Consider the following 19,635-nt stretch of genomic DNA (forward strand, 5'->3'; position numbering starts at 1 on the left):
GGGAGAAGAACAAGAGGGCAAGAGTTGGAAAACACATGAACTCTCAGGAAATGATGAAGCAAAAAGAAAAAAAAGTTCTCCAAAATTGAAAGGATACAAGTCAGTCAAGCCAAAGGATGGTAAAGCAGCTATGCTCAAGGGGAGAGATAGACACACTATGGAACTGGGTGGACAAGCAAAGCAATGGGCAGGATGTAAGCCCACTGTGACTTCTTGGTAAGCCCATAGTAAGTCTTTTCCAGATAGATATATTGCGCTTGCTTGTGGGTGAGACCTAAAAAGCAAGCAGTAATAAACTGAACAAAACAAGAAAGGCTCCAGGTCCAGATGAACTGACATCTGTAGGGTTTTTCAATGCCAAAGAAATTCAATATTTTCAATTAAATATTACAGACATAAGAAGCCATGTTTTCATGACAAAAGACAGTAACCTTTGAATGTTTATTGGGCCTATAAAATCACCTTACAAAAAAATCAAACCTCACTAATGATAAAACATATAAAGAGTTCTCTATTTTGGGGAGCACAAGACAAGGATTGGAAATGGCTCCTAATATGATTGATCCCTTTCTGGAACCATTGCTCATTTATTAGATGAAAAGTAACAATTTGCTATAAAGATGTGATCATCTCATCTGCCTTCTTTCTGCCTGTGAGGCTTTAAATTCTCTGTGATTTAAGGTCCTAATTTAAAGTTTGGCAGGCAAGTTTTGCTGTTGCGGACATAATGGAGTATCCTGTCTTCCAAACCCTTGGTCCACCTCCCTCATTTAAAGACAGGAAGATCCTAAACTGTCTGTTGCAAAGCCCCCGTGGCTCTATTGATGGAAAGTTTTCTTTAATGGCACCTACTTTGTAGCATAACACTGCCTCACTATTAAGTGTGGACTATGTAATGTCCTTTTTTTAGGAATGACCCAACACCGTGGAAGAAAACTTCAAGACTGTGAGGGCAATTATTATTTCTTTTTTGTTTTTCAGAGCCAAACTCCAGCTTTGGGAGTTTTGTTTCTAAAAAACCTTGGGCCTCATAACGAGGCTGGCTCGCAGTGGTGGTCTGGACCTCAGCTGCTGTGGCGGTCCGACAGCCACATTAAGACCCTTCCACCGTCTCCGCTGGGATTGGTGATACCAACAGGTTGACGGCAGGTGGAGGTTACAATCGGCCAGGGCAGCGCTGTGTGCAGCACCCCCCTGCTGATTCTGACCTTATTCTCCGCCAGCCTTTTCATGGCGGTTTTACCACCATGAAAAGGCTGGTGGAGAACAGGTGCAGGGCCCACAGGGGGGCCCGAGCACTGCCCATGCACTTGGCATGGCCAGTGCAGGGGTCGCCATGCCCAGCACCATCACAATGTTCACTGTTTGCTGTGCAGACAGTGAACATTGCGAAGGCGCTGGTGCAGGCGATAGTATTGTCGGCGGTGCAATTTTGAGCCGGAGACAGTGCTGCTGCCAGATTCCAGCTGAGCCTACTGGTGGAAACCTCACAAGCGAGAATGTGCGTCATTCCTCCTTCGGTCTGGTCGGCGTGCATCGTTTCTTCTCTCCCGCAACAGAGCGATGCGTCAATCTGGACGGGCACCTCGGGTCCGGGCAGGCTTTGCATTGATTTCCCGCGCCCAGCGATGTTGCGTTGAAAATCCAGTTGCACAGTCGCTCAGTATCCCTGCCCAGCACCATCACAATGTTTACTGTCTGCTGTGCAGACAGTGAACATTGCAAAGATACTGGTGCACCCTGCAGGCGATAGTATTGTCGGCGGCTCAATTTTGAGCCGGAGACAGTGCTGCTGCCAGATTCCCGCTGAGCCTACTGGTGGAAACCTCGCAAGCGAGAACCTGTGTTGTTCCTCCTTCGGTCTGGTCGGCGTGCATAATTTCTTCTCTCCTGCAAGAGAGCGATGCGTCGATCCGGATGGGCACCTCGGGTCCAGGCAGGCTTTGCATTGATTTCCCGCGCCCAGCGTTGTTGCATTGAAAATCCAGTTCCACAGTCGCACGGTATCACGTGTGGGCTTTGCATCGTTATCAGCCTCCGTTAGCGGATGTTGCGCGTCGTTTCTTCAGCTGCGTTGCGTTGATTTTCCAGCCGTGATGCAGGTGGAGTGTTGATTTAGGCCGCAAAGCCGGAGACGTGTCATTTATCAGCCACGTCACAAAGGATGCGTCGAGAATTTCCCAGCGCGGCGGTCTGTGCGTGGATTTTCATTTTTTTTCTGCCAACTTCACTTTTCAAGGGCCTAGGAACTGGATAGGGCACCACTTGGCAGGGCAGAAATCTCAGCAGAGAGTCCAGATGCTGGCAGGGGAAGTCTTTATGGCCCTGAGACTTCAACAACAGGAGGCAAGCTCAGTTCAAGGCCTTGGAGATTCTTCTCAAGCAGGAATGCACAACAAAGTCCAGCCTTTGTTCCCTTTCACAGGCAGAAGCAGCAACTGTAGGATAGCCCAACAAAGCACAGGCAGGGGCAGCACTTCTCCTCAGCTCTTCTCCTTTGCAGAGGTTCCTCTTGATTCCAGAAGTGATCTGATTTTCAGGGATTTTGGGTGCTCTTCTTATACCCCTTTCTTCCTTTGAAGTAGACCTACTTCAAAGAAAAGCCTCTGTTGTTTTCAAGATTCTGCCTTGCCCAGGCCAGGCCCCAGACACACACCAGGGGGATGGAAACTGCATTGTGTGAGGGTAGGCACAGCCCTTTCAGGTGTAAGTGACCACTCCTCCCCTCCCTCCCAGCACAGATGGCTCATCAGGATATGCAGGCTACACCGAAGCTCCCTTTGTGTCACTGACTAGAGAGAGGTGCAAACGGCCCAACTGTCAAACTGACCCAGACAGCCAATTCACAAACAGGCAGAGTCACAGAATTGTTTAAGCAAGAAAATTCCTATTTTCTAAAAGTGGCATTTTCAAACACACAAGCTAAAAACCAACTTCACTAAAAGATTTATTTTTAAATTGTGAGTTCAGAGACCCCAAAACTTCACATGTCTATCTGCTCCCAAAGGGAATCTGCGCTTTAATCGTATTTAAAGGCAGCCCCCATGTTAGCCTATGAGAGAGATAGGCCTTGCAACAGTGAAAACCGAATTCGGTAGTATTTTACTGTCAGGACACGTAAAACACATAAGTACATGTCCCACCTTTAACATGTACTACACCCTGCCCATGGGGCTACCCAGGGCCTACGTTAGGGGTGCCTGACGTATAAAAAGGGAAGGTGTAGGCCTGGCAAGTGGGTACACTTGCCAATTCAAATTGGCAGTTTAAAACTGCATTCACAGACACTGCAGTGGCAGGTCTGAGCCATGTTTACAGGGCTACTAATGTGGGTGGCACAACCATTGCTGCAGGCCCAATAGTAGCATTTGATTTACAGGCCCTGGGCACCTCTAGTGCACTGTACCAGGGACTTATCAGTACACCAAATATGCCAATCAACAATACAACTTACACAGAGAGCACATGCACTTTAGCACTGTTTAGCAGTAGTAAAGTGCCCAGAGTCCTAAAGCCAACAAAAACAGGTCAGAAAATCAATAGGAGGAAGGGGGCAAAAAGAATGGAGATGACCCCGCAAAAGGGAAAAAGTCCAACAGGGTCTTAATGGTAAATACTGGATTAGTTCATCTCTCTCTGTGGTTGTGGATACCAATGTTTTATGCTTTGTTGATTGTTTGAAAATGTATATTAAACAAGGATTGGCAATGCCAATAAACTGGCTTATCACTGAAAGTACCTCTGCTGTCACTGGTGAGTTTGTCGTGAGGACCTCTGGGTGGGTCACCCCTGTTTTAGCCTCATTTTAGTGTTCATATTTTTTTTCATTTTGATCATTGCAGTAAGGCTCCTTTTCATTAACGATTCTTACATATGTTTTATTACCTGGCTTTATCCTATGAAAGCAAGGAACTAGCTGTTTGTTTAGTTAGTCTTTGCAAGACATATAACCAGTACTTTCTGTCTAAGGCTAAAGAACTCTGTACACAAGATGTTAATTTGTGTTGTCCCACTCAGGAGACAACTTCTACCATCTCGATATAGCATTGCATTGGAACTGTATTTCCAACACAGTACTGTTTATTACATAAATGATGCACTGACCTAGAAGGGGCAGAGGGCATTCCGACCACAACTATCCTGGGTTGCATGTTGTGTGACATGCAGCTTGGTTGGCACTGATCTAGCAGCCTCCCTGGGGGATTGGCTTTTGCATCAGGGACTAACTACCGACAGTGTTCCAGTTATAGGGTTGGGCCCAATCGCTTAGATCTGGCCAGGCAGAGAGTACATCTGCTATGCTTTCAACAAAGGGGTAGGTAGGGACCTCTAGAACATCTAGAACCACATACATCCTGGTCGGATTGTTTATCTTCTGTACCATGTTTGTAATGCTGATTACCTTGCTCTGTTTCATCTGCCTAATTATCGCAGCTCACTCTCTAGATGCTAGACTGTGACTGTTTCAATAAATGGATTGAAAACTTATCTCTCTCACTCCATCTTTTGTGTTTCTCTTTGGGTTGCATGAGTAACAGTATGAAAAGGGTAAGATCTGTTTCCACTGCTTTCCTGGGGAGTGTCATGTTCAGATTGCCATAATCACACGTCACCTCGGTTGGTTTGAGGTTTTGGTGAGGCACTGTGAGCTAGCCAGGAGTTAAGCAAACAGGTACTAATGATGTGAATATACCCAGTCTCCCACACTCTGCTGTTCTGCTGTCCCAAACATGCAGTCCTATTACCAAAGTAGGAAATGCATAACAAGTTTAGGCACTCACTAACTCAACATACATGCTCCGTGTAACAAATCTTTACACTCTTGCTTTTAGCCACCCACTCACTGATCTATTTTTGCATTTACAGGCTCACCAATCCACAGTAAACCAATACACACACAAACCATACAAACCCTAGCAAGTAACATTAAAACAATACAAGTAGAACAAATATTGTTCTATCACTATGGATGTATGTGTTTGTATAAAAAAAAAGCAGAACATGTAAACATAGCAGTTATTTCTGTTGCAGTCCCTAGCACTGAAAGAACTAATTTGTGTGAGTACGCTCCTTGTGAAAGAGCAAAATGCCATCACTGACAGTCAAGTTAGACATTGGCTGAAGTGAGCTGATCCACTGACCTAAACTGTATGCTGCAGTAGTAGGAAGAAAAACGCTAATGGCACAATAGACCAGTGGATGAAGAGTGTTGGGTGAAAGCCCCTCAATGTAAGCATAGCATGTGTATGAGTTTTGCAAAATCAAAACGCATTTGCTAACGACAGACCTAAAAACGAAAATAATACAACCAAAAACACATGATGGGTAACGTTAATACAAACAAGGTAAAGTGAAATGACAGCATCCGAAAAAATTAAAGACACGGAATCGCATGCATCAGACTTTTTTGGTTAAAATGAAGTCCATAGGGAGGTTTGATTACCAAGAGCAGGTGCCCACCCAGCCATGTCTAATGTGTGGCGAAAAAAGCCACTTCATGTGAAGTGCAGCCCTTTAAATAATGAATACCAAATCTTGGAAAACGACGTGGAATAAGTGCCAAGTACCCGAAAATTGAAATAGCATTCTCATTCACACGTTTGATTACCAATCATGTAGGGCCCTGCCTAAATTCAGCAGGGGCAGGCCACTTTTCATCTGTGGGCTATTACTGTGAACAGCTTGCTTCCCTCTAATCGATTCCGAAAATGCTTTGCAAATTGCTTAGAACTGGTTTTCTTCTTAACAGTGATTTTTCTTTCTCAGCACGGTGGGAGGAGTGTCACTTACTGCCAGGCCGCTTCCTGGGTTTTCTGTGTGTGTTTCTCAAGACGTTTTGGGAGCTGTAGTCGTGACTTATTTTAATAGAACCGACTGGATTAACACACTGTTTGTTGTGTCTTCACGGACAGCTATATATTACACAATTGTGCCTCGCTTTACTTGCTTTTTGTTATTCTTTCTTTCTCTCGTGCTATATTCGGAGATCTTGTGTATTACCCGCCTGTCGTCTGTTACGACCTGCTGGTCCTCTGTGATTCTGGTTATTTATTCTGGTTTAACTGTGCGTGGATAGTTGCTTTCTGCTCTCTGGATTTCTTGGTCGGGTAGCAGCAGGGTCTTTGCATTTGAGCCAATGAAGCCCTAAATGTATCTGAGACTCTTGGCTGTTGGTGCTTCGAAGCGCTACACTCCCCTAATAACGATCTGCAAAAGTAAAGACTGGCTAGATAGTGCTCTGCCAACATGAAGTGCCTACTTTACAGCCCTCCGTGCAAGTACATGCGAAGAAGATGCTGGGTGCACGGGTGTTAGAAATGCATTCTTTCCAGCCTGTGTATCTGAAAGCAAAGTCAAATCGTATGTTTTCAGGAGATCCTTTTCCAGCTACAACGGGCTAAAAAAGCAAAGGGGTTATCTTGCAGTGGGCCATAGACTGCTGCCAGATTACTCGCTTCCCACACTTTAGAGAGTGCAGAGGTGTGGCCCGGCAGTTGGAGCTCTGAATTTGGTACTGAGTAACCATGTTGGAATCCTGCCCTGATCAACATCCTGTGATTCTGGGCAAATCACTCAATGCCTTATTTAGAGTTTCACAGGTGGGATACTCTGACAAAACATGGATATCCCGTGTGCCACATTACAAGTGCCATAAGCTTGTAATGCACCGGTATACAGAAGATATCCGCCACGTTTGTGATGGGGTGTCCTAGCCCCCAAACTCTAAATAAGGTGCTTTGTCTCCTGGTACCTAAAATAACAAGCCTGTAGGTCCTGGCTTTATGAAAGCTATTGCCTTTGCCAGAGTCTTTCAGCCATGTAGCATGTAGGTTGTTGTCCTGCATGGTTGAAAGTTTTAAAAAAGCACTATAATTTTTTTTTTTTTTAAAGTGCTATGACACATGAAGGTAAAAAAGCGCTATGATGCAGCAAACGCTGGCCGAGTCATAGCGCTTTTTTTTCTTATGGTGGATGGGTAGGGGGGTAACACTGACAACAGAAAGGTGGAGGGTGGGAGGAAAGAGGCAACATGGACAGAAGGAGAGTGGGAGTTAGTTGGGAAGAAGCAACATGGACAACGGAAGGGTGAGATGTAAGAAGCAACACAGACAAGGGAGTGTTAGGGTAAAACATTACTCAGCACAGACAGTGGGAGGTGGGAGTTAGGAGGGAAGAGGCAACGGGAAAAACAGGAGGGAGGAAGGGAAGTGGCAACATGGACAGCAAGGGGCTGGGGTGGTAAGAAAGAAGCAATACAAACGGGATGGTGGGGAGAGAGAAGACGCAATATAAACTAACACAAAGGGAAGGAAAAAAAGAAGCAGCAACACAAAAAAGTACCTTAGACACAACAACAGCAGCGGAAGGACCCCAATCAAAATGAAGATATGTGGATGAATTTGGTCCATGCTCCCAAAGAAAGAAGAGGAGGTGAAGCCAGCATGTCCTGCCTAATTAAAAGGCAGAAAAGAAGAGCGAGAATGAAGCCAACAAATGGAAAGCCTACAACCTCTTAAATACAACATCTTTCACAAGTGCGAGTGTATGCCATGCATGGGCTGTTGCATGTTATACCTAAAAACTAAGTAAGTATGTTTCCATAGTTTCACAAATTTTTTGAGAATCTCAAAACCAATAGGCCTGCACATTCAATTTGGATCTATGGTTTACCTATCACACCCAGGTTACCTCTTAGAATGAAAACTAGGAATTGTTAAGAGTTATTGCGATCATATAATGTGCACAAATGTGCAATTAAGCATTTCACATTTTTCCCCTTTTTGAGTCATATAGATTTTTTTCTACGTGAAGAAATTAGTTCTGATACACAAACTGAAAAAAATAGATTTGTTTGGGCCACTCTCCCATTCTAATTGCACAGCTTACAACTGCCTGAATTATGCACATGTTTAGAAGCACCAGGATGTATTGTTAAAGCACTGTCAAAGTTTGTGAATGCTTTTACAGAAATTACATTGTGGATGTTAACAGGGGCGTAGCTTGGTCGTTAAGACTGAGGGAGTGAGACTCATGTTTCCCAACAATCACAGTGGTTAAAATACATTATATGAGAAGTAGGGTTGGAGGGGGCTTAAGGAGCAGTAGGAAGAGGGAGGAGTGCGGATTGTGAGGGGTACTTAAAATCCAATATTTTGTAAAGTAACGTTTAAAACAGAGACGAGAGTGTGAGTGTGTGTGTTTTTGTCTGCACGTGTACGTAAAAATCAAAAGTGAAATCCAACAAACACTTAATAATAGCGGACTTAAAGCACCTGTAACAACTATTTACTACAGGATACTTTTATTAGGGAATTGAGACACCCAAACAACCACCCTGAAGCTACGCCTTTGGATGTTTACTACGTTTGCAGTGCCATCTACCATGACACTCCAATGCAAACTAACATTTTAAATCACCCTGCCGGATTATCTCCATCCGAAGCTCCCATCTGCACATGCAAAAATCCACCCTGCCATCTGCACATGCAAAACTCCACTTTGTCAGATGCTGTTAATCTGGAGCTGTAGTGTGCAAGCACAGATGCACACTGTTCAGTGGTGAAACATTATCCCCCCACTGCCCCCAGAGTATGGGGGGAGCTCCAGGTGGCCCCTTCAAAAACAGTACACTGGCTGGGTCTGGGAGGTGGTAGGTGGGAGGCCGGTGGGGGGATGAGCACCATGGACTTTGCAGCAGTCCCCCCCCCCCAAGTTTTGTTACACCACTGACACTGTCACACGTGTATGCAGCTTTCTCTTCTGGGAGCAAATGTTTTAGGAATTGGACAATAAGAGTCCTATGACTGATGATGCACCAAACTCTCACTTGGTCCAAACATTCTAATAGCACATAAACAAATGTGGTTGTGTCTTATTGTGACCCTTTCTTTTTTAACTCATTGGCCAATTCTAAAAGCTCACAACTAACCTCTCAGGAGGGACAGATGCACGCAACATAAAAAATCGACATAATCATCAAAGAACAGGTAAGATACGAGTCCAGCCTACCATTCGTCTTTATGATGATGGATCAACACTGCATTCTTTGACCACACATGCATATCCTTTTCCTTAGACCCCGACAATACCAGAGACACACTTGTTTACCTTTTTTATGGTGTACTGTGATGAGTGGTTGCCCCTTCATAGTGGAACATATTTTGGTGGTGCATAGTTGGAATAGAAACGTGTTCTTCACGAAGCACTTACTGACAGTTTTGGGCATTAATAGCACTATAAATAACAAATGCTACCATTACTAGACCTAAAAACAGTCTATTTAAGGATGAAAAGCAGTTTTGACTCATTGCTAGCTTTCAGTCACATACTTACCAGGCTCCAGAGATCTCTGCAAAATGTGCATTAACTACTGAGCCATGTTACCACCTAAACCTCCAAGACCTGACATCTCGTCATGCGTAACATATTTTACCCAATGGCAATGCTTTTTTGTGTACTTCATTAGGAACGCAGTTTCTTTTAGTAAATTGAGTGACATTTTGGTTACAGTGATACGTAAAGGCTGCTTAAATGACTACTGCTACATAAAATATTCTAAACATTATGGCCCATATTTATACTTTTTGACGCAAAACTGCGCTAACGCAGTTTTGCGTCAAAAAAATTAGCGCCGGCTAACGCCATTCTGAAGCGCCATGCGGGCGCCGTATTTATTGAATGACGTTAACCGGCGTTAGCCGCCGGCGCCGTCTGGTGTGCGTTAAAAAAAACGACGTACACCAGGCAGCGCCGGCGTAGGGGAAAATGGAGCTTGGGCGTCAAGAAATGGGGCAAGTCAGGTTGAGGCAATTTTTGCGCCTCAACCCGATTTGCGCCATTTTTTTTTCACTCCCAACCCCCATAGAAATGACTCCTGTCTTAGCAAAGACAGGAGTCATGCCCCCTTGCCCAATGGCCATGCCCAGGGGACTTCTGTCCCCTGGGCATAGTCATTGGGCATAGTGGCATGTAGGGGGGCACAAATCAGGCCCCCCTATGCCACAAATTTTTTTTTTAAAAAACTTACCTGAACTTACCTTAATGTCCCTGGGATGGGTCCCTCCAGCCTTGGGTGTCCTCCTGGGGTGGGCAAGGGTGACTGGGGGGGTCCCTGGGGGCATGGGAGGGCACCTCTGGGCTCCTTCAGAGCCCACAGGTCCCTTAACGCCTGCCTTTTGCAGGCGCTAAAAAACGGCGCAAAAGCGGCCGTACGTAATTTTTTTTGACCCGCCCACTCCCGGGCGTGATTTTTGCCCGGGAGTATAAATCCGACGCACATGCCTCGGAGTCGATTTTTTAGACGGGAACGCCTACCTTGCATCTCATTAACGCAAAGTAGGTGTCCACGCTAAAAAATGACGCTAACTCCATGGACTTTGGCGCTAGACGCGTCTAACGCCAAAGTATAAATATGGAGTTAGTTTTGCGTCGAAATTGCGTAAAAAAAAATGACGCAATTCCGGCGCAAACGGAGTATAAATATGCCCCTAAATATATATATATATATATATTTAGATATGTACAGCTTTGATTTGTTTGAAATACATTGCTCTGAGTAACGTCTTCCAAACTTCTCACCTCTTCTCAGCACCATAGCTTGTTTTGAATTGTGGGCACACATTATGTTTACTACTATGTTTTGTGAGAGTGCGCACATGTATATTCCATTAAATGTCAGACATTTTAATAAGGGACAGCACGAGGTTGTCCTTTTAAGGGGTTGGCATTGTAATGTGTTAGATAATTCAGAGCCTGATTAACATTAACTTTTATGCGTGGATCAGTACATCTTACGTAAGGTAGAGCTGGTGCAAGCCAGACTGCGGAAAGCGTAGGCTGAAAGGAGTAGGATAATCATAGTGTACAACTAAGCCAAAAAATAAAATAGAGGCAAGCGCTTAGATCATATTTTGGTATCTGATGCCAAGCAAACTGTGAGCTTTTTGATTGAAAAAACACAGAGAAATGCAACAAAAAGAGATTCAAAGGTTAAAGTTCTGACTTTCAGAAACACGTAAAGCATCAACTGATCACTCTAACCTCCAAAACACATAGGACCAAACACTGAATGTTTTCTGGCACAACGGGAAGAAGAAAATGAAAAAAGCAACACAAAAAATAGTCCCTTAATCACAGCTCCAGCAATGGATGAACGCTAACCATATTGAAGCTATCTATACTTGGTCACTGCTTCAGAGGAAAGAAGAGGAAGAGAGGGCTGGAGGTGCTGCCCAATTAGGAGGCAGAAACTAAGAATGACAATGAAGCCAACAAATGATATGCAATGGGTGGACTCCAAGCCCCTTGTTTGTATACAATAGCTCTTGCAAGCGAGAGCACATGCAGCGCATGAGATTTCACAAGCAAGACCTAAAAACTGTAATGTAATTTGATCCTCATATAAAGTTTTCTAATGCTCTCGGGCAGGTTAGAGCTATTAAATTACAATAAAAAGGGACACTTTACCCCAGAAGCCAAAAAGAATGAGCCTAAAATGTAGCCGAATTTGGATTGATTCAAAGGGTGGCCAATCAGCAATGTGACTGGACATACTTTTGACCAATCAGATTAGCTCCGTGTAATAGGAGCAGTTTTATTGTTTGATGGCATCCAATAAATTAGAATTGCTATGGGGATTAAGGTTTGCAATACAGAGAGGGACTATCATCACAAGTTATTAAATGCACTCAGGTCGGAAACCCATTCGTTTTTTCTGACTAGCCTCAAAGTTTGTTAAAATCACTAAAGTTTCACTTTCAAGAGAAACAATTCTCTAGCAAGTACTTGGTCTCTCTCTGCCTTACTGATAGTGAAAAACACTGTCCAAAGGACTGTGAGAACAAAATAAATTGACAGCTTTAAGAGTACAACCAGACATAGTGATGTACCTCATATTAGGTATTTTAGCCTTTCAGCTCAGACATAGGAAAGTCATAAAGACCTGGCAGGGGTGAGGCCCTCTGCTTACACTGCAGTGTGGTGTGCTTCATAATAGAAGCTGACACGAAGTGTACAGTTTCCCTTTTAATAGTCAATGCCCTAGATAAATGCATTAGGGAGATAATGAATTTAAACTACCCTACCATCAGGAAGGGAAGAAAAATCTCTTTTAATGCAATCTTCCGCTGGGAGAGGGCCTGAGCAGTGTCATTATATTTTATAAATGTCTGCATTACTTAACCGGAATCTTAAGGGGTCATTGGCTGTAAACTTTTATCTTTTGTCATAAAACTGTAGACCTCTGGATGCGCTTTCACGTGGCAATCGTCTCTGCTGATGAAATGGTAGGATGAGGCCATCCATTTTCACTTTATGCCTAACAGTGCATTTTCTCTGTGCACCATCAGGCTTCTCCAAATGAATGCCTGCAGCCTCATCATCAGACCTTGCTTCTGCAAAGCAGGCCAATACTTATAGCTAGGAAGTAAGCAGTGTCGTTCCTATGCCTTCCTGGGTATTTTTCAAAGGCTGCTAAATTATGCTATGAGTTTGAGAAAAAAGGCACCAGAAAGCAGAAAATGGTTAATGCCAGTGAGGCTCCAAGCCCTATTTTTCAATCACTGGTAATGTAAATGAACTCCATTTGGATTCATTGTATATACATTTATCCTAAGCAGATATTCTGAAAAACTGGTGTGAATACAGCCTGCCTAACCCTATGTCGGTAACTCCAGGTTTAAAGTATTTGGCTTTATTTGCGTTTCTTTTAGAATTTCCAATGGTTTTTGCATACAGTGGAAGGTTTCACAAATCATGCATAGAAACATAAAGGCATTGTGTTTAGATAGGGAAGAAAAAATGCACATTTAATTTACTGCAAGACATGTATAAAATGTTCACTTCATTGCATCTTGTGCAGAATGACACCTTCCAGCCAATCAAATTGTCTGTCCCTTCAGAAAATTGTGACGATAATAAATGCCGACAGGCTTCTCGGCTTTTCCACACAAATAATGAAAAGCAAAATGGGATTATGTGTAGGAAAGAGACGTATAGAGGTCTCAGTCCTATGACCCCCTTCCGTGATATTGCCCTCCTAAAATGGATGCAGAAAGTCAACAAGCTATCATTCCAGGATGGGAATGTCGCTTGACAAAGACCCTTCAGAATATGCAGGCATTTGAGGAACTGCAGGCATTCATGGAACCATTGGGAATCACCTGGCAAAATATACGCCTTTGCGAGCACAAAATGGTGGGTCAGAGGAAGAATCATGGTGATGGGGAGTAGGGGGTTGATCCTCCAGGTATCTTTGAAGTATAGAATGACAGGAGACGGGGAACTGGGCCTGTGCCAGCAGGTTTGATGAGGGATGTGTACAGCACTCACTACAGACCCATTGGTGGGGGCGTAGTGACATGCACAGTAATGGTAGACAGTCAATAGGTGGGTCGTGAGTGGAGAAAGGCACTTAACAAAAGATTGATCTTCACTGAAGTGGAGCCCAGTGGCACTGCTGAGTTGTTGATTACATCAAACAATAGGGGAAGGGAATGTCTGACAGAGGAATGTAAGCCAGCAGCTCTCCGGGAGGGCCAGGGCCTGCCAAGGCTGGCCCCCGGCAATGCAAACAAAAATGATCATTGAAACCAAGGTCCTAGGGGGCCCTCTACATCTGTCATTCGTTGGCTGGAAAAAACCTGCATGCCAGTCACACACCAGTGCTGCAACACACCACTGAAGCCCCCTTCGAGACATAGGGACTAAGGAACATACTAGATACTGTTAGTTAGCATTAGTGCTCAGGACCTAATGTGCTGGTTCATCACAACTGATTAACCGGGTTAGTGCCACTTTCTTTTAAAGTAACCTTCCCAAGTATATTGCTTATGCCGTAGTTTAAATCTGATGTACAAACTATTAAATATAATATCCTGCTAAGTTTAAATATTCTTTGCCCAGTAAGGGTCAGTTTTTAGGTCGAGCGCGCAAGCGCTCTGACGTGTTGTAATCTTTCTGTGGGCTTTTAACCACGCCCACCATACGCTCATCACTATCACTCTTGGGCTTGCCTTTCAAAAATCCTTTGTTATCATTGGTAAATGCTTTTTGTTTGTCCCTCCTTGGGGCGGTTCTGTACTGCCTTTCAGACTGCCCCTGTTACATGGATAATAGTACGATTGCCGATACGTTTGAATGCGAGCGAACTTCTTTTTCCTTCTGAGTCTCTCCTTCGCGCTCATGCTCATGGTGGCCGTGGTGCTTTAAATTGGCTCGCTTATGTCAACTGTGTTACTGTTCATTTTCAATTTATGTGGCAAGAAAAGTCCAGTTAAGAATTAACAACGCTTATATCTCAAACTTGAGCAAATGCAAGACCTATTGCATTGCAAATGCTTGTTTAGTTTGTCAGTCAGGGGATTCTAGTTCACGTTTATTAAACTTTGTCCTTAATTAAATAAGCTGCGCCTCTTGTAAAGGTTTTTTGAGACACATCATAGGCCACACCTATTTCAGGGCCCGGACACATTTTTCATCCCACTTAGAGCACTCGTAAGGCACACAGCTGAATTTTGAGAAGAAGGAAGGAAGAGGAAAAGGGTAAAATAAATAAAATTAATTAGAAGGGATAGCTCTCTGTTAAGCACACACCTGGTCCAGAGAGAAATATGCTTAATTCAGGTTTTGAATAAATAATTGTTCTTGATAAAGAGCTCATGGACAAGTTGGATGAACTCTTGTCTATAGAACTACATGTGAAAATGTGCCAATATGCCAAATTATATTAATGGGCTAGCTGGAAAAGTGGTGCTGTTTTAGGTGGTCAAGATAGCAGTCTTGCATCTGTACGAGCAAGGGCAGCTGCTCGCAGGGACAACATCTTATCTGAATAGGTAGTAGATAACCACTCCTTGCAACCCATGAGGCTCTCTCAGCGACAGAAGGGGATTACATACAGGCACTCCATGCCCCTAAGAAAGATGCTATGCTAATTTGCTCCAAACATTGAAAGCCGAGCAACAAATTGACTTCAAAAAGGACTTCACTGCTGTCCTCACATGATTACTCCAGGATCTAGCTTCTCAACTGGAGGAAAAGTGCAGAGACATTAAATAAAATGGGAAAAAGTTTAAAATAACTTATCACAAGATGAATACAAAACTGAATGTTAGAGGCAATCTCAAAAACAAGGATGATTGATCTAGAACATCAGATAACCTTGATAAGCTATCCAGTGTGAATATTTGGAGGATCACTCGAGGTGGGAGAAGCTTTGAGTGAGGGGTCTGAAAAAAGCAGTTCATAGTGAGAATACGGGATAATACGTGACAGATCTGTTTGATGTACTATTAGGCCACAGTTTTACTGCATAAAGTTGGACAGGTTGGACAGAGCCCGTAGGCGACAGTGGTATCTGTCAGGCCCTAATGACGACTAATAGACATTGTGGCAAAATGTCAACACTTTCATATGTGGAAGAGTTTTGGTAACCTCCTTTGGCCACATAGCTATCATTTCCAGGTATTTTTCCCCACAAATTTAAAACCTAAATTAGAGGGGATTCAATACCGCTGGTCCTACCCAATTGGCGTGCCGCTCATCTACAACAACACTTTCACCGCACCCTGACTAAGCAGAAGCATTATCTGTTCTGCATATGGAGGTGGATAGACGAAGTGATGCAGACACGACCACACTGGAGGCTGGTTCACAATGCATTGGAGGCGAGGATCAATTCTGATGAAAGAACTGACACCATGGTCCTGAAGACCTGCAAAATGAGCAATAAAGTGATTCAACCCAGATACAGAACTCGTGATCAATACTTCCTTTTGCTCGCCATGCATTGCTAGAACATCTGACAATCATCTAATAGTACTTGTTAATTTTTACTGTAGCCCATAAGTGGAGAGGACAGACATATCGATTGAGGATGGAAGGATGGATGCTTTTACTGATATTGGGGGAGAATAGCGTGGCAGTGTGGAGAACATCCCAGTGGAGAATGCTTAGTAGGACTTTTGAATCACCCACAAGGTCCTCTGGGAAGTGACTGCAGTTCCTATATGCAGTTTCTTGTGTCAACTTACTTCATTCATTGAGAAAAGTAGATCGCCTCTAGAGGTAGTGAGGAAAGGAGGAAGGCAGATGGAGGGATGTAACGATATCTTCAGGTACAGTGCATATGGAGTGTTGCAGCAGTAGTTATATTCTTGAGGATCGGGGCAAAACGATTGAAAGTGGATTATTGATGATTCTTGAATGGCAACTTTTTAAAAATATATCTTTATTGTTGACAATCTACAAACAGACAGTGTCAACAGTCAGTGAACTGTATACTGGTATGTTGCATAGTACACCTTAATAAGCATGTTTGCCAACATTTGTTTGTACCAAAGACCATAAGGTATCTTTCCAACCACCACACTGAAAATACAACTATACACCCTACCCATCCACCTCCAGCCTGACCCTTCTAATTGCTAGTGGTAATCTGGGGTATCCTTGTAATAATTAGTTAAGCACCATCCTTTCTGGCAACGCCAATCGTCACGTTGGATTCTAATCTGTTAACTCACTATAAGCAATTTGTGGTTTAGCAGATTCTGAAATATAAGTAGTCAGTAAGATAGTGTGACTTTAGTGGGTCATTTGGGGGGATGTGTATTGTCTTTAATTTCACGTAAACATTTCTCATCCATTGAATCCGAGTCTAGGACAAGAGCATGTTTACTTAAACCTGCTCTCTCCACTCTATGTAGGTGAACACTTCCGGATGTATAACACGGGATGGTCAGTGGTGTTGGGTTCTTCCTGCTCATTGTCATATGGCGTCTTGTTAATAATAAAGCCAGGTCTATCCGAGTGCGTACAAGGAAAAAGGTCTAGCATGAGCACTTCTAAGGTGTTGCTCAACCGATGCCCTGTAACTATGGCAATGATTCCGGTTGATTAAGCCATCAGCAATCTGCATGACCATAGCATACTGGGGAACAGCAAGGGGGACAAAATGAGGACGACCCTGGGTAACTTTTGGAAACGTGATGGGGCTTAAGGTAGGTCATGTTTAGACTATTGAACTGAATATATTTAAAGCATGAATTACGAGGGACAATATGGGGGTATGACAACATGCGCTGCTATTCTGAGTCAAGCAGCGGACGGATATTATCTTGTGCCGATTTCTCCTGAAGGGGAGTTCTGGACCAGTTTGAATGCTGGAGGTGAACGTGGTATACCAAGTAAACTAGGTGTGTGTCATTTTCTAATGTGCAAAGTGCCCGCATAACCGTGTTGGTGGGGAGCTCTGTGTATCAGACCAGGAATGATGTTCTCATCACTAGTTAGAGTTGAGCATAAGTGAGAATATGGCCAGGCGGGATTGCTTAGTCTGCCTAAAGAGTGTTGAATAGTAATAGATCTGGAAAATAAATCAGAAAGGGAGATAATTCCTTGGTCAGTCCACTCTTCTAAATGGGGTAGAGGAATAGTGCTGTTGAAGGTTACCGCTTCTGCAAGAGTTATTGCAGGGGCATCGAGGGATCTCTGTTTGTGGAGGGCTCGCGAATGTCGAAGGCAATACAACGCCACAGAGAACAGAGGGCAGACCCTAGGAAAGGGGACCTTAAGTAAAAGGACTATGGTATCTGTTAAATTCGAACTCTGCTCTTCAACAGGGAGGCGAATCTCTGTGAGAGAGTGACCTGCAATTCAGCAAGTTGGCCGTTGAAGTTGGGTTGGGAGATACTATTGCTCATAATCTGGTAGTCCAAGGCCACTGACCACAATGGGAGGTTTAAATGTGGTCATTGCCATCCCCCTGTGACCCTTGTGCCAAATGAACTCATTTAGTATTGCATCCAATTCTCGAAAAAAGGAACGGGAAGCAATAATGGAAGATTGATGAAAAGATACATAGAAGGAGGGGAAGTATTATGATTTTGATCAGGGCTATCTGACCCATAACTAATAACGGCAATGTAGACCAAAAGGTAAATTTAGTTTTCGTGACCCAATAGTTCTCCCTGGACCGCCATCCCGTAGGTCCTCCAGGGTATGGTATACATTAAAACGAGGTATTTGAATATGACCAGTCCGCATGCAAACCAAGAATCTAGAGTAAACGGAGCTGGGAGAACATGGCTTGCACTAAGGGGAAAAAATGCAGAATTTGACCCAATTATCTTTCAATCCGGAAATCCCTTGAAATTCCATCAAAAAACAGGCTATGGGGGCAAGATCGAATTGTGCATCACTGAGGTAGGGGAGTAAATCATTTGCACATAGTGATACTGTGCGGAGAGTAGTCCGAAATGATAAACTCCAATGTGTACTCTGTATTTTCAATTCAATCACTACTGGTTACATTGCTGATACAAAGAAAAATGGAGGGAGAGGGGTTCTCTGGTGCGAGCCCCAACTAATGGGAAAGGACCATGAAATTCACTGTTCTGTCTTGACTCTGGCTGTTGGGGCAACATATATTAGGCAAATCCACTAATGCCAATTAGGGCCCGCACCATTCCTGTTCAGGACCTCAGTGAATGGCAACTTCTTGACAAATAACAATGGTGAATCTCTTTCCTTAGAAACTTCAAGTGACGTAGGTTCTATGCTGTTAGGATTGAAGACTCAAACTCTTCAAACTATTGGGTCGATGGAGAGTATTGTGGCACCTTCTCTTGGCAGCCAAACTCTGCCTATATAGTACAGAAAAATATCGGAATTGCTGACAATAGAACAAATTATCTATACGATTCAACTGACAGTTGCAGCTGCATGGAAACCTATGATAGATTAATTGCCGCATTACTGCCTGGTAGAAATACAAACGCTACATTTGTTTGAATGGTTAATGCAGGCTTTGAGGGTCTAATAATGGACACATGAATCGGCTCTTTAACTGGTTATGGTCCTGGTCTCTACTGGTACCCCCAGATACACCGTTGAGAGTTCACTGAAAGTCGAGTGCATCCTCTTTACATGTTGTGTCTTAGAGGGTATGGGAGTGCTTTAGAGAGGATTACATTTCTGCTCTTGAAGGATGGCGATGGCTAGAACTTGAATTCTGACTATAAATATAGCGTTCAGGCAGATTACTACTTTATAACACTCTATGGGGCAGATTTAAGAGCCCCTTGCGCCACTTTAGGGCCGCCTTAGCATCATTTTTTTAATGCTAAGGCGGCGCTAAGGCGGCCTTTTCCCCGCCACATATTTACAAAGTGTAACCCCGTGTGCCACATTATGCCTGCTCTGGGCATAATGTATGCAAGGGGGTGTTCCCTCGTTAGGAGGCCCGAAAAAATGGCGCAGTGAAATTTAAAAGATTTCACTGCGCTATTTTTTCTGTAATTTTTTTAAGCCTGCTCAGAGCAAGTATTAAAATGACGCACCCATTTAGTGTAGCAAAGCGCCACAATAGTGTCAAAAATTCTGGCGCTATTGTTCTAACTAACAACATGGTGCGTCATATCTTAAATCTTAAATACGGCACACACATTGTGGTGTTAGAGGGGCACAGGAGGGCACAAGAAAACTGGCACTGCATTGTATGCAGCACTACTTTTCATAAATTCAGCCCTATATTTTTTTATTAACTAAAAAAGGTCATGAAAGCAGTAAAAATAATCTACAAAGCCTTGCAGCAATTTATTGTCAACATATTTCATGCTGACAATCTGTCTTCTTTTG

This window comes from Pleurodeles waltl, chromosome 11, assembly GCF_031143425.1.
Source record: "Pleurodeles waltl isolate 20211129_DDA chromosome 11, aPleWal1.hap1.20221129, whole genome shotgun sequence".
NCBI lineage: Eukaryota > Metazoa > Chordata > Amphibia > Caudata > Salamandridae > Pleurodeles > Pleurodeles waltl.